Source organism: Haliotis cracherodii, unplaced genomic scaffold (assembly GCF_022045235.1).
Source record: "Haliotis cracherodii isolate W230 unplaced genomic scaffold, xgHalCrac1.p SCAF_8, whole genome shotgun sequence".
Classification (NCBI taxonomy): domain Eukaryota; kingdom Metazoa; phylum Mollusca; class Gastropoda; order Lepetellida; family Haliotidae; genus Haliotis; species Haliotis cracherodii.
Window position 1 is genome coordinate 8441188 of NW_027266341.1, and position 12619 is coordinate 8453806.

At 40.9% G+C, this 12619-nt stretch overlaps 1 pseudogene; it reads left to right on the forward strand.

Moving 5' to 3' along the window:
* Positions 1–5230: 5230 nt before the first annotated feature.
* LOC139450724 (uncharacterized) lies at positions 5231–8445 on the forward strand (annotated as a pseudogene).
* The last annotated feature ends 4174 nt before the right edge of the window (positions 8446–12619 follow it).

The window sequence follows — 12619 nt, forward strand, 5'->3', positions numbered from 1 at the left end:
ACATGGAAACTGAACAGCAGGAAAGGAGCATGACCACTTGACTTATAAAGTGCGCATGCGTAATATCATACGGTCAAGGCGCATGATCGTGGAAGGTACGAGAATGCGAGAACGGGTGATCGCGAGAAAATGAAATGTAGCATTCTCGTGTTCGTGTTCGATTTCGGGTGTTAGTGACCTGAATTGACAAGTCGAGATTGCGAGATTTTACATCATTCCAACTGTAGCATTCTGCTATGTACAAAAGAAACACGAGAATGCAAGTCAAATCTCGCATTCACACACTTTTGGCATATTTACCTCGTTTCAAAAGATCGCGATAATGTCCCTTACAGTATTCCATATCTTGCTGAACAATATTGGTTTTGTATGTTTTTTTCAGACGTAATGTTGGGGTTTTCACCAGCAAGTGTTCGATTAACGGTATCATCACTGCTATTTAGAGTAACGTCCCTTACTTCCGTCCTTTACTTTGAGTGAGTGAGTGAGTTGGTGAGTTCAACACCGCTTTGAACAGTTTTCCAGTTACATTACGGCGTGTCAGCTTATGTGAAAGGAAAGCCGGAAGTGATGCTGGTCTCTGACGTTTACCACGTTTACCACGTTTACCCACGAGCACGGATATAGTTTTGACAGACCTAGAAACATAAAGGGGTCTTACAAAAGGTTTCAGGCGGTCGGGTAGCCTAGTGGTTAAAGCGTTCGCTCGTCACACCGAAGACCCGGGTTCGATTACTGACAAGGGTAGTCCGGACTAGTACAAGCAGCCACACACACACACACGTGCATGCACGTCGCTATATAAGTGCAATAATCTTAGACGCGACGTTCAACCCCATTTCACCTCACCTCACCTCGTCCGCTTGAAAAATGTTTTCCATTTCACATCTACAAAAAAGAATCAACAACGCGAGACAATGTTTGTAAAAGAAATGTTATCTGACATTGTTATACGTAGGCGTTAACATTTCATAAATTTCATAAATGGAGATAGTTAATATTCACTAGAGTACGTGGGTTTTACATTGGGTGCCACATAGACGACATACGTGCATGTGTGAGGCCGCCAACCCATTTCAGTACCGGGCCTCCACCCTCTATTCTGTTTTGTCTTTTCCGAAGTTTACGCCAGCTGATCGCTTCAGACACACGAAGCCTTAAATAGTTCAGTGTCGTAAACGACTCACTGACTGGCACGTGGCGTGAGGTAAACAAACAGTTTATGTCAACAGGAAGAATGTGCAAATCACGGCGTAATTAATTCATTCTCCTGATTGATATATCATACGAAAACACCTGCCGTTTAGATATTAGTTAAAAGCGTTGCGTATGATGATGTCTGAACAACAAACAGTCGAGTAGGTATGCTGTAAACACTGACACTACACGTATCCATGAATGTATGCGAGTTTGGGTCAGCTGTAGTTTGCGCGCTAGTGCGTCGGTAAAACCTTTGCATTCACAATATGTGCAACGTCAATAATATACTTGGGGGCACGGGTGGCCCACTCGTCTAAGGCGCCGCGATTCGCTGTGCAGAGTTGCGTCCCTTGGGCACGGGAAACCTATGATTGTGGGTTCGAATCCTGGTTCGCCCCGATTATGTTTCTAGGTTTGTCAGCACCATACCCGTGCTCGTGGGTTTCACCGAAGTGGTAAACGTCTGAGACCTGCATCACTGCGGACTTTCTTCCCACATTAAGCTGACACGCCGTGATATAACTGGAATATTGTTCAAAGCGGCGTTAAACACAACTCACTCAATGATATACTTAATAGCATTTGATGCCTATATTCATGACAGAGAGTCGGGTTCCCACAGATAAATTGTGCAATTGTTGTTACTATCAAGGAGAACTTGTCTCGACACACACTCACCATGTACCGGTCACAAATGTAGAAATACAACAAGAAAACGATACATAAGCAATACAGCCTATTGGATCTCATAGATATTATCAACGGTGCATAAAACAGTCTAGCCTATACTGGGATCACTGTACGTTACTGAGCCCCGCTGAACCGCTTCAATTTCTTTCGAAGCTTTACATTGCAAGCAACATTAAGTCACCCATTTAATGTATATAATGTACACGGCATAAGACGGGAATAACGCGCTTCATTGTGACATTGTGACTCGCATGGATTGAAATATATCACCGGTCTTCCCCGAGAACAGCCCGGTACCGTCTGATCGCTCTTCAGAAAGTCATACTGATATCAGAGAGGGCACAAGATCACCATGGGTTTTACAAACAATAGGTCTATGCCTACATGTGAACATGAATCATGACACAGATAAGAGATTGATAGCAGTCGTAAGACCTTCTGAACACATATTCATGTCTATCTAGTATGATAATGATATGTCAAGTCGACATATTACTCCAAGTAATTCGGTGTTTTGCTATGTGTCCAAGTGATTTGCCACATCTTCCAGTGTCTTGCTATATGCCCCGGTGTCTTGCTATATGCCCCGGTGTCTTGCTATGTGTCCCGGTGACTTGCTATATGCCCCGGTGTCTTGCTATGTGTCCCGGTGACTTGCTATATGCCCCGGTGTCTTGCTATGTGTCCCAGTGACTTGCTATATGCCCCGGTGTCTTGCTATATGTCTCGGTGTCTTGCTATATGTCTCGGTGTCTTGCTATGTGTCCCGGTGACTTGCTATATGTCCCGGTATCTTGCTATATGTGTCCAGGTGACTTGCTATATGCCCCGGTGTCTTGCTATGTGTGCCGGTGTCTTGCTATATGTCCCGGTGTCTTGCTATATGTCCCAGTGACTTGCTATATGCCGGTGACTTGCTATATGCCCGGTGACTTGCTATATGTCCCAGTGACTTGCTATATGTCCCAGTGACTTGCTATATGTCCCAGTGACTTGCAATATGTCCCAGTGACTTGCTATATGTCCCAGTGACTTGCTATATGCCCGGTGACTTGCTATATGTCCCAGTGACTTGGTGATTAGCTATTTGTCTCAGTGACTTACTATTTGTCCCAGTGGCTTGCTATATGTCCCAGTGACTTGCTATATGCCCAGTGACTTGCTATATGTCCCAGTGACTTGGTGATTAGCTATTTGTCTCAGTGACTTACTATTTGTCCCAGTGGCTTGCTATATGTCCCAGTGACTTGCTATGTGTCCCAATGACTTGCTATATGCCCGGTGACTTGGTGATTAGCTATTTGTCTCAGTGACTTACTATATTTCCCAGTGACTTACTATATGTCCCTGCATGGTTGTCAACAGAGCCGACTATAACAGATCGAATGTTGACAATGTGTTATATGGTGTGCGTGTCATCCTAATCCAATGGCGTCAATCGTTGCTAATGCTATGATGAAATGGCGACCCTGACCTAGACCCGATTATTTACATATCATCGTGGTAGAGCAGTGCTGTAATCTCCCGTCTACCTATTTTCATCTGTATTCCAAGAGAGGTTATTTTAATGAGACTGAAAGTCGTAGCGAATTACGTTTGTATTAACGATCAGTTTGAGGTTGATCACCAATTGTGCCCCCTTCCTTGCTGATGTGTTTCTTGTGCCAGAATTTCTGCACGTATTGGCAAAATTAAAACAACGGAATTTAGCCAAGAACTTAAACGACTGGTATTTCGATTATCTTATATCGTTTGATAATGGTCCAATAGCCTATTCCGTTCAAATAATTTACTCTCATGAGATGGACATAAAAGAGACCCATGAAACTACCTCATCTGTGTCATATTCTGATCTATGCATAAACTATCAGAGAGGCAAACATCTATCCACAAGACTGTATGACAAGACTGTATGACAAGATTGTATGACAAGTCTGTACGACAAGACTGTACGACAAGACTGTATGACAAGACTGTATGACAAGACTGTGTGACAAGACTGTGCGACAAGACTGTATGACAAGACTGTATGACAAGACTGTGTGACAAGACTGTGCGACAAGACTGTATGACAAGACTGTATGACAAGACTATATGACAAGACTATGCGAAAAGACTGTATGACAAGTCTGTACGACAAGATTGTATGACAAGACTGTACGACAAGACTGTATGACAAGACTGTATGACAAGACTGTATGACCAGACTGTTCGACAAGACTGTATGACGAGTCTGTACGACAAGACTGTATGACAAGACTGTATGACAAGACTGTATGGCAAGACTGTACGACAAGACTGTATGACCAGACTGTATGGCAAGACTGTATGACAAGAATGTGCGACAAGACTGTATGACAAGTCTGTACGACAAGACTGTATGACAAGACTGTATGACAAGACTGTGCGACAAGACTGTATGACAAGTGTGTACGACAAGACTGTATGACAAAACTGTATGACAAGACTGTATGGAAAGACTGTACGACAAGACTGTATGACAAGACTGTATGGCAAGAGCGTATGGCAAGATTGTACGACAAGACTGTATGACAAGACTATATGACGAGATTGTATGACAAGACTGTATGGCAAGACTGTATGACAAGGCTGTACGACAAGACTGTATGACAAGACTGTACGACAAGCATTTGGGGTGGACATGTGGAAATCATTCCAAATTTGATGCATCACAAAAATTATGTCCGATGCATTTCCCGTTAGCATGAGTTCCCGTGTTTTTTCTTCAGGTTAACAACTGATATGCCTTTGCATGTGGTTGTAACAGATGGTTGTGATGGAGAGGAAATCGTATTTAATGGAATTTTATTAAATCTGTTATGATTATGAAACAAGGGTATTGTCGCTCTTATTCACACAAAGGATATTGTAAACTGCACATTCCCCGTAATACATTTAAATGCATTCCAAGTATCACGTGTGTTGATCTCACTGCGTGTTGACATTTATATATTATAATTCATGATCACAAGACAAAAAAACCAAAACGAAACCTACAAACTGAAATGAGAAGTTTCAAAACTGTATCGTTTCCCGATAGGATATACAGAATAAAATATATTGATGACACTTGATTACCTATTTCCCGATAAATCATACACAATGAACGATTGTGGTGATACATGATTTCCAATTTCCCGACAGGATCAACATACTGAATAAATAGTCAAGTCGGAAGGAAGTATTTCGCTACAATTACGACAAAACAACAAGGAATGATAAACTTGAATAAGACACAATTGATTTCCTGTACGGGCGTCTTAGCGCTTACCCTTTTGTTCATGCCATACACATATACCCGTAGACGTTCTGGGACAAAATGGAGCGTGTCCTCATTACCATTACGGCTGTCTTCTCCATGACACAATGTAAACCTTATTGCCAAAACTCAGAATCTGTTTTGAAAAGGTAAGTGTCAATGCTTTAGTTTGATAGACTTCAGAGTAAGTAGATATGTGCCGTAAACCTCCATAGTGTTGAGAGATAGGCAGCTGGCCTGACATTAACTACCTCCAGAGTGTAAATTAAGACCCACATGACAATAACAGATGAAGTCCTAGCCTAAGATGAAAACGAAAACTTTTATCTTGTGATAATCTGCTTCGTCAGATAATCAAGACTGGTTATTCTCTGGCTTTGACGTGGTTATGTACGTTTACTTGTTTGACATAACATTTAAGATCTGAATCTAAAACTTTGCATGGATGGTAAAGATAACATGAATAACACACAGATCCATGGTTGAGACACGTTTTAACATCGGAACCTAGAGGGACGGTGGAGTAGTCAAGTGGTTAAAGCGTTCGCTTGTCACGCCAAAGAGCGGGGTTCGATTCCCCACATGGGTACAAAATGTAAAGTCCATTACTGCTGTCCCCGTTGTGATATTGCTGGAATATTGCTAAAAGCGGCATTAAACCATACTCCCTCACTCACACACAGAACCCAGGTGTAGAACATACATTACTCATGTGATCATGAATCCTGAATACATTCACAAAAATGCGTTTCTTTACCCAGAAAACCAACACCGACACACCAATCCCACAAAAACTACCAATCATCTTGATTTGAAACAAAATCTCCAAAGACAATGAAAAACACTCGATTTGGAACCGAATTCAATTTAGTGTCGTCAGATTTACGGGTAACATAGATGTACACTGAAAGCAGTACAAAATTGTTATATTACAAACATCAACGATTACCAGGAAGAAACTAATATTATATTATTGAATCGTCCTGAAATCAGCAATCTCGGGTAGATTATGACATGAGTATCATTTATTTCATTTCAGCAATATCCTTCTGCTCGATCAATGACACAACTGTGCATTGCTACCCATGCAGTGACATCTGCGCATCAAATACACACGCCTGCTTTAGATGTCCCGTTAACTGTGCCCACCCCTGTGAGTTTGTGTGCAGTGCGTGGTGCCTTCACCAAACATGCGAGTATCAGCGAGGACAGCTCATGTGCTCTGAGGGATGTCAAGATGGGCGAGCGGGGATATCTTGTCATGAGTTTTGTGCACAAGACTGCCAAAGCTGTGATCAGTTTACATCAGAGTGCAAAGAAGTAATTGGGAGTGCTGCATCTTCTGGTACATGTTTCAAATAGTTCTGGTCAAAGCGTTTTCTAACTGTTATGATAAATTAGTGAATAGTCTGTGCCATAATCAGGATGAGTAAATGCTGTTATACGGTTTTTTCAATATTGCTTCAATGTCAGAGCAAAATGGGCTTCACAACATTGTATCTGGAACAACATGAACCCAGGCCATAACTTATTCACTATTCCATGTTACTCTACCAAACCTGATGTGTCTTGCGTGAAACCGTCATATTCCTTGTACTGATTGGGCAATATTAAAATGTGTGAATAACAATTATTCTCAATAATTAAATTCATATTATGGTCGCTCTACATTCAGCTTTATGGCTATTTGACAGAAACGCATCGGGTTGATTTATTTCGTTACCTTCTACGATCTCGGCGGTTGCCTCATGATCACACACACACACACACACACACATGCACGCACGCACGCACGCACGCACACGCACACACAGTCACACATACACACAGAGTATGACACACATACACGCAAACAGGCACACACACACACACACACACACACACACACACACACACACACACAAACAAACACACACAAACACGCACGCACACACAGTCACACATACACACAGAGTATGACACACATACACGCAAACAGGCACACACACACACACACACACACACACACACACACACACACACACACACACACACACACACAACAAACACACACAAACAAACACAGAGTTAAAATTGTTGAACCCTCCAATGTATGACATAACCCCTGTGCAAGCTACAAATACCCAGTTCAATTGAAGCATATATCCAAATAGTCCAAGTTGTAACCAACTGTATCTTTTATTGACAAAATGTTATGGACCACGCTATCTCGTCTGACAATAAAGTGAATACGATTAGGGCATGGGATAAATGTAGGATTCTGAATATATCTTTACTGTTTCCACAGAACATCAGTGGCTTGTAATAGGCCCTTTGTTTGCTGTCATTCTTCTTCTGACTGTTGCTGCGGGGCTTTGTTACAAGAGGAGGCGAGCACTCGGGCGTCTCAACAGGTAAAGTATGCACCTCATTGGTGAAATATGTCCTGAAGTTAACGTTTGTATCCCTTTCTTCCGGGTGTTATATGTGAAATTTAATTGAACGTTAATTGAGCGTGCTCGCTTCCGGTAATTCATTGCCTCTAAACGAACAAAGAATTAGCTCGAGATGTACCCTCTTTTTTGTCTGCAGTCTGAACAAGTATTAATTTCAACGAACACGCGACCACATGCCACGTTGAGGTCAGAGCTCGGCATTTTGGTTGCTGTTCAACACCGGAATTCACACTGAGAGTATTAGTCACTCCTTTGGATATAAGGATCTACCGTGATCTTAGAGTCTGTTAACCAGAATATATATGAATATAGGACAAAATGAAATAAAACAAAATGATCAAACAGTGTGTCTTACATGGCATTTGTCATTGAAATACTCAGTGTAATTACTGAAACAATAATTCAAAGTGTCATTAAGCCGACATCACTCACACACATTGATACCAACGCTCTTCAATGTTGAGCTTCAGTGCATAATGTTTTACTGTCATGAAGCATGGGGAGTTAATACTAGTCTATTATGTAAAACGTGAAAGATATTAGAAATGTTTGCGTTATGAGAACACATTTTCATTACAAACCACTAGCCATTGAAAGACTCACCATGTCCGGGGAATCTGGACACGGGCCTGCAATGGGGGAAGAGGATGACCCAAGATTCACATCAGAGGTTAAAACTCAGTCAACCCCGGGTAGAGAGTACGAAGATGTTGGTAACACATATGTTGAAAGTGTGCGTCCGGATCAGCTGCAAAGAGTTGCCCTCCTGACCTCACCCAGAGTGAAGAGGATGGGGAGAAGTTCAAGTATCTGACGCCAATCCCGCTGAGCCTGCCTTGAGAAAACGTTCCTGCTGCTGAAACCAATTTTCACATTTGGGCATACCAGTGCTTTGACCGTTGTTGTGACTAAAGGCTAAGAATATATATGTTTACAACTCTGTATGTTGTGAGGCTCCATGTAACCTACACAAGAGGCGGTTGAGTAGCCTAGTGGATGCGGTAGTGGAAAATCATGCTGATTCATCATGTGTCATTCGTCATGCAGTCGGTTGCTTTGTTATAGAAATTTCTATGGAAACTTACACAATTTGATCAAGCGGTCTAATCATAATGTGTCATACGTTGAAGGCCAAGGATTGTGTCTCCGTTGAAACACGTGAAATAATCCATAAACATTTCAACGGTTTCGGGATTTACGAGACCTTCCTGGTGAGACTTGAGCCACTTCAACCAAGGGGAGGATTACTGGCGGGCTCCTTTTTCATCACCTTTCTCTTCCATGTGTTGTATATCTCTTCAACATATACTGTCGACCATAAGATTGCAATTATTTCCGTAAGGCATATTACCTTATCAAACATGTTTTGAAAATCCGGACATACATCAAGTCCATCTCATTGGCTCATATAGAGTCATGAGATTAAAGCCGATAGCCCGAAGGTTTATAGTAACCAGGATAACTCAACGATTATTGGAAAAGGACATGGCATCTAATTCCTGGCCCTGGACGACATCGACTCGTGTTGATATATATATATACCTGCTAGAACTTTGATAGTGTTGCATGGACGTTTTGGAAAATAATTATCTTGATTTGTTATTCCTATATTTACATAACGGAACCTTAATCTTTCCACACTAATAGTAATAGTAGCGTTTTGTAACCAACTTGGTGATGATGTATTTATACTCTGACGTTAGACAACATCATAACTGTAAATATATGAATGTCTAAAATTGTCACCAAAAACATTTTTCGAAACTGTGTTTAGTATGTGTTAGTTTAGCATTTTGAAAAAGTTCATCCCAACTCACATATGTTGATTTCAGATGCAATACACACTGATTTCCTTGGCCAAATTAGTTTTAGAATTCTATTTGCTAGAAACTAGTGTTACATTTTCAGTATTTAACATGTAGAAGTGTTCTCTGACATGATATAATAACGACATATGTCTTCTACAATTGACTCCATTATTATCTTACACGGTGTGGGGGCACGAGAGGCCCATTCGTCTAAGGCTCCGCGATTCGCTGTGCAGAATTGCGTACCTTGGGCACGCCAGAAACCTATGATTGTGAGTTCGAATCCTGGTTCTCCCTGATTATGTTTCTAGGTTTGTCAGCACCATACCCGTGCTCATGGGTTTCACCGAAATGGTAAACGTCTGAGACCTGTATCACTTCTGGCTTTCCTCCCACATTAAGCCGACACGCCGTGATATAACTGGAATATTGTTAAAAGCGGCGTTAAACCCAACACACTCAATCACTTATACGATGTGACAAGGCTTTACGACAGTGTGTTATATAGTGACCATGCTGTGTCAGTTTTAAGAATGTGAGCACTGCTTCAGGAAATAAAACTTTTAGATTGCCTTCTTTTTTCAATGCCATCTGTTGGTACACATACGTATCCTGGTTGTGTTATGTTGTTTCTAAGACATTGACGTGGAGTCACTACATTCATATAACTCGTAACATGGGCCGGGGAATTCCAAAATCAATCTTTATTTCACCTTGAATCGGGCCACCAAAGAATATCCATCGTGGTTTGAATCCCGTTTCGACCCGGTTATGTTTCCACGTTTGTCCATACCCGCGCTCAGCTCCGGGTAAAGTTCACTTCCGGCTTTCATACAACATGACAACGCAGCGTTAATCAAAACACAACCACTTATCTTTATGGAATATTCGCCCTACGTGTGTATAACCCTACAGTTTAACCTCATTGATTTGTTGTTGCAAGGGAAGTCACATACAGCAGCCACTGTTTGCCAGTGTACGTCAGCTGTAGTCTAAGTCTTGAATCATTTTAGTAGTATCTACAATCACTCTCTCTCTCTCTCTCTCTCTCTCTCTCTCTCTCTCTGAATTACATGCACACGTACGCGTGCATAAAGAGGGAGAGAGAGAGAGAGGGAGGAGGGAGGGAGAAAACCTGCAAGTATTGTTTACTATCACCCACATGTCTTTCCTGACACAAAGATAATCATATACACGAACTGATGTTATCATAAATAAGCAAGTACCCACCACCAGCCCAACAACCAAACGAGTTAGGTAAACGGCTACATTGCCCTGTAAAAATAACAGAATAAAATAAGAATTAATGGTTCGGAGGAAGGTTGGTGCCTAAAATTGGTACTTTGACATCATTTTTGAACATTTGTTTGTCATTAACAACAACATTCTTTACTAAAAGCAGAATCCATTGTACAATTCCGATTATATCATAAGCATGTGTTTATCAAAAGTGAATCAAAGTAGCAAAGAAATGCAGATCAGTGTACCTTTCATTTACATCTCATATATAAACCTCAGACAAATATTCTTAACGCGTGATCATGAAGTAAGCCTACCGGTTAACGCATTGGTTCGTCGCTTGAGTCAGTGAGTGAGTGAGTGAGTGAGTAAGGATTGACGCCACTTGATTCCTGTTTTTTCACGGCGTATCAGTTAAATGTGGGAGGACAGACGGAAGATGATAGTTAAGAAATGCAGATCTCAGCCGTTTACCACTTTGGCGAAACCCAAGGGAACAATTATGGTGCTGACAAATCTTAACACATTATCGGGTCGAACCAACGACCATAGGCTTCTCGAGTGCCCAACGGATGTAGACCCTCACAGAAGAATTGGACGATTGGGCCACCCTCGTCAACTGAAGACGTGGGTGTGATCATGACATGTTTGAAAGTAACATGCACGTTATCCCGACCCAGATATGGCTTGAATATTACTAAACGTCCCATACAAATTCACTCAATCATTCGCTTCGCAACGATTACATTCATGATATAGAATTGTTGGGTTGGGCTTCCGTCATTCATGGCATGTTTTCCCTGTTTACTTGCTGTACGATTGTGATGGCATACCAATGAAAACCCAACGTTTTTATTGCCCAACAAATGATGTTGCACGTGCATGTCAACTTGGTGTGTTTCGACGCCGGGCTCTCACGGGGTTGTGTTTGTTTAAACTTTTGCATTTTTTAACCACATTTTCGCAGTACCCCTTTCTTCCCTCACAAATCAATCTAAATCCATACAGAAATGACCAATTCAATGTTAGTATTAATTTGGCATGGATGTCGACAACACCCTATCAGATATTTACGATTTTAGTACTTTTGCGTTTCTTTTTTGTGCAGAGTATATATTCAGACTATTTTAGTTTTTGATAAGGATATAAAATGTTAAATCAATATGTATGAAATATTTAAACAAATATTCATTGGTGTCACCTCACCTTAATTTGCCTTCATAAGCCAATTAATAAGGAAAGTGAATGTAAACCCGGAAGATCCGGAACAGTAATGCAACAACTGAAAAATGAAGAAAAACATTTCCATATCAGTTACTTCCTCCTCATGTTTATATGTATTTTCCAATGAATTCAGGCACGTGTCGGAAGAACTAACGTGACATTTTCCCAGATTCAGCAAGTTTCATTTATGTAAATCAATGGCTTAGGGTTGAGACTTAAAACCTGAAGAAAAGTAGTAATACGTACACAAATAAAAGGTGATTATTTTGAAAGATCTAACAAACACGTACATGAAACGTCAATTAGCAACACATTTACATTTCAATTGGGATAAATTTGGTTATTGCGCTGTTCTGAGTCTCAGTCTATAGCGTTATGACTACCTAGTGTACAAGGACGTTCTTTGGAATTGGGGCACTTGTAAAAAACTTTAACTTTTATTATCTTTTATAACCATTGTTTATTCTGAATTAAGACAGGCAGTACTTCCGTACATGATACACCCCAAACACAAAACCTGATAGAACAGCATAGCTAAAAGAGTCCGTGCTGATATTTACAGTATTTTTTCGTGTATCATTACCTGCTTTCAAGAGAACAAACTGACGAATGAACACACATTGAAACTGTTAAATTTTAGTATGCATTTGGAAGTTGATCGATATACGAAGTAAATCCTGACGAACGTATGAAGTGTCTATAGAGCACCTCGTCGATATTATTCAACTCTAACTATAGATAAT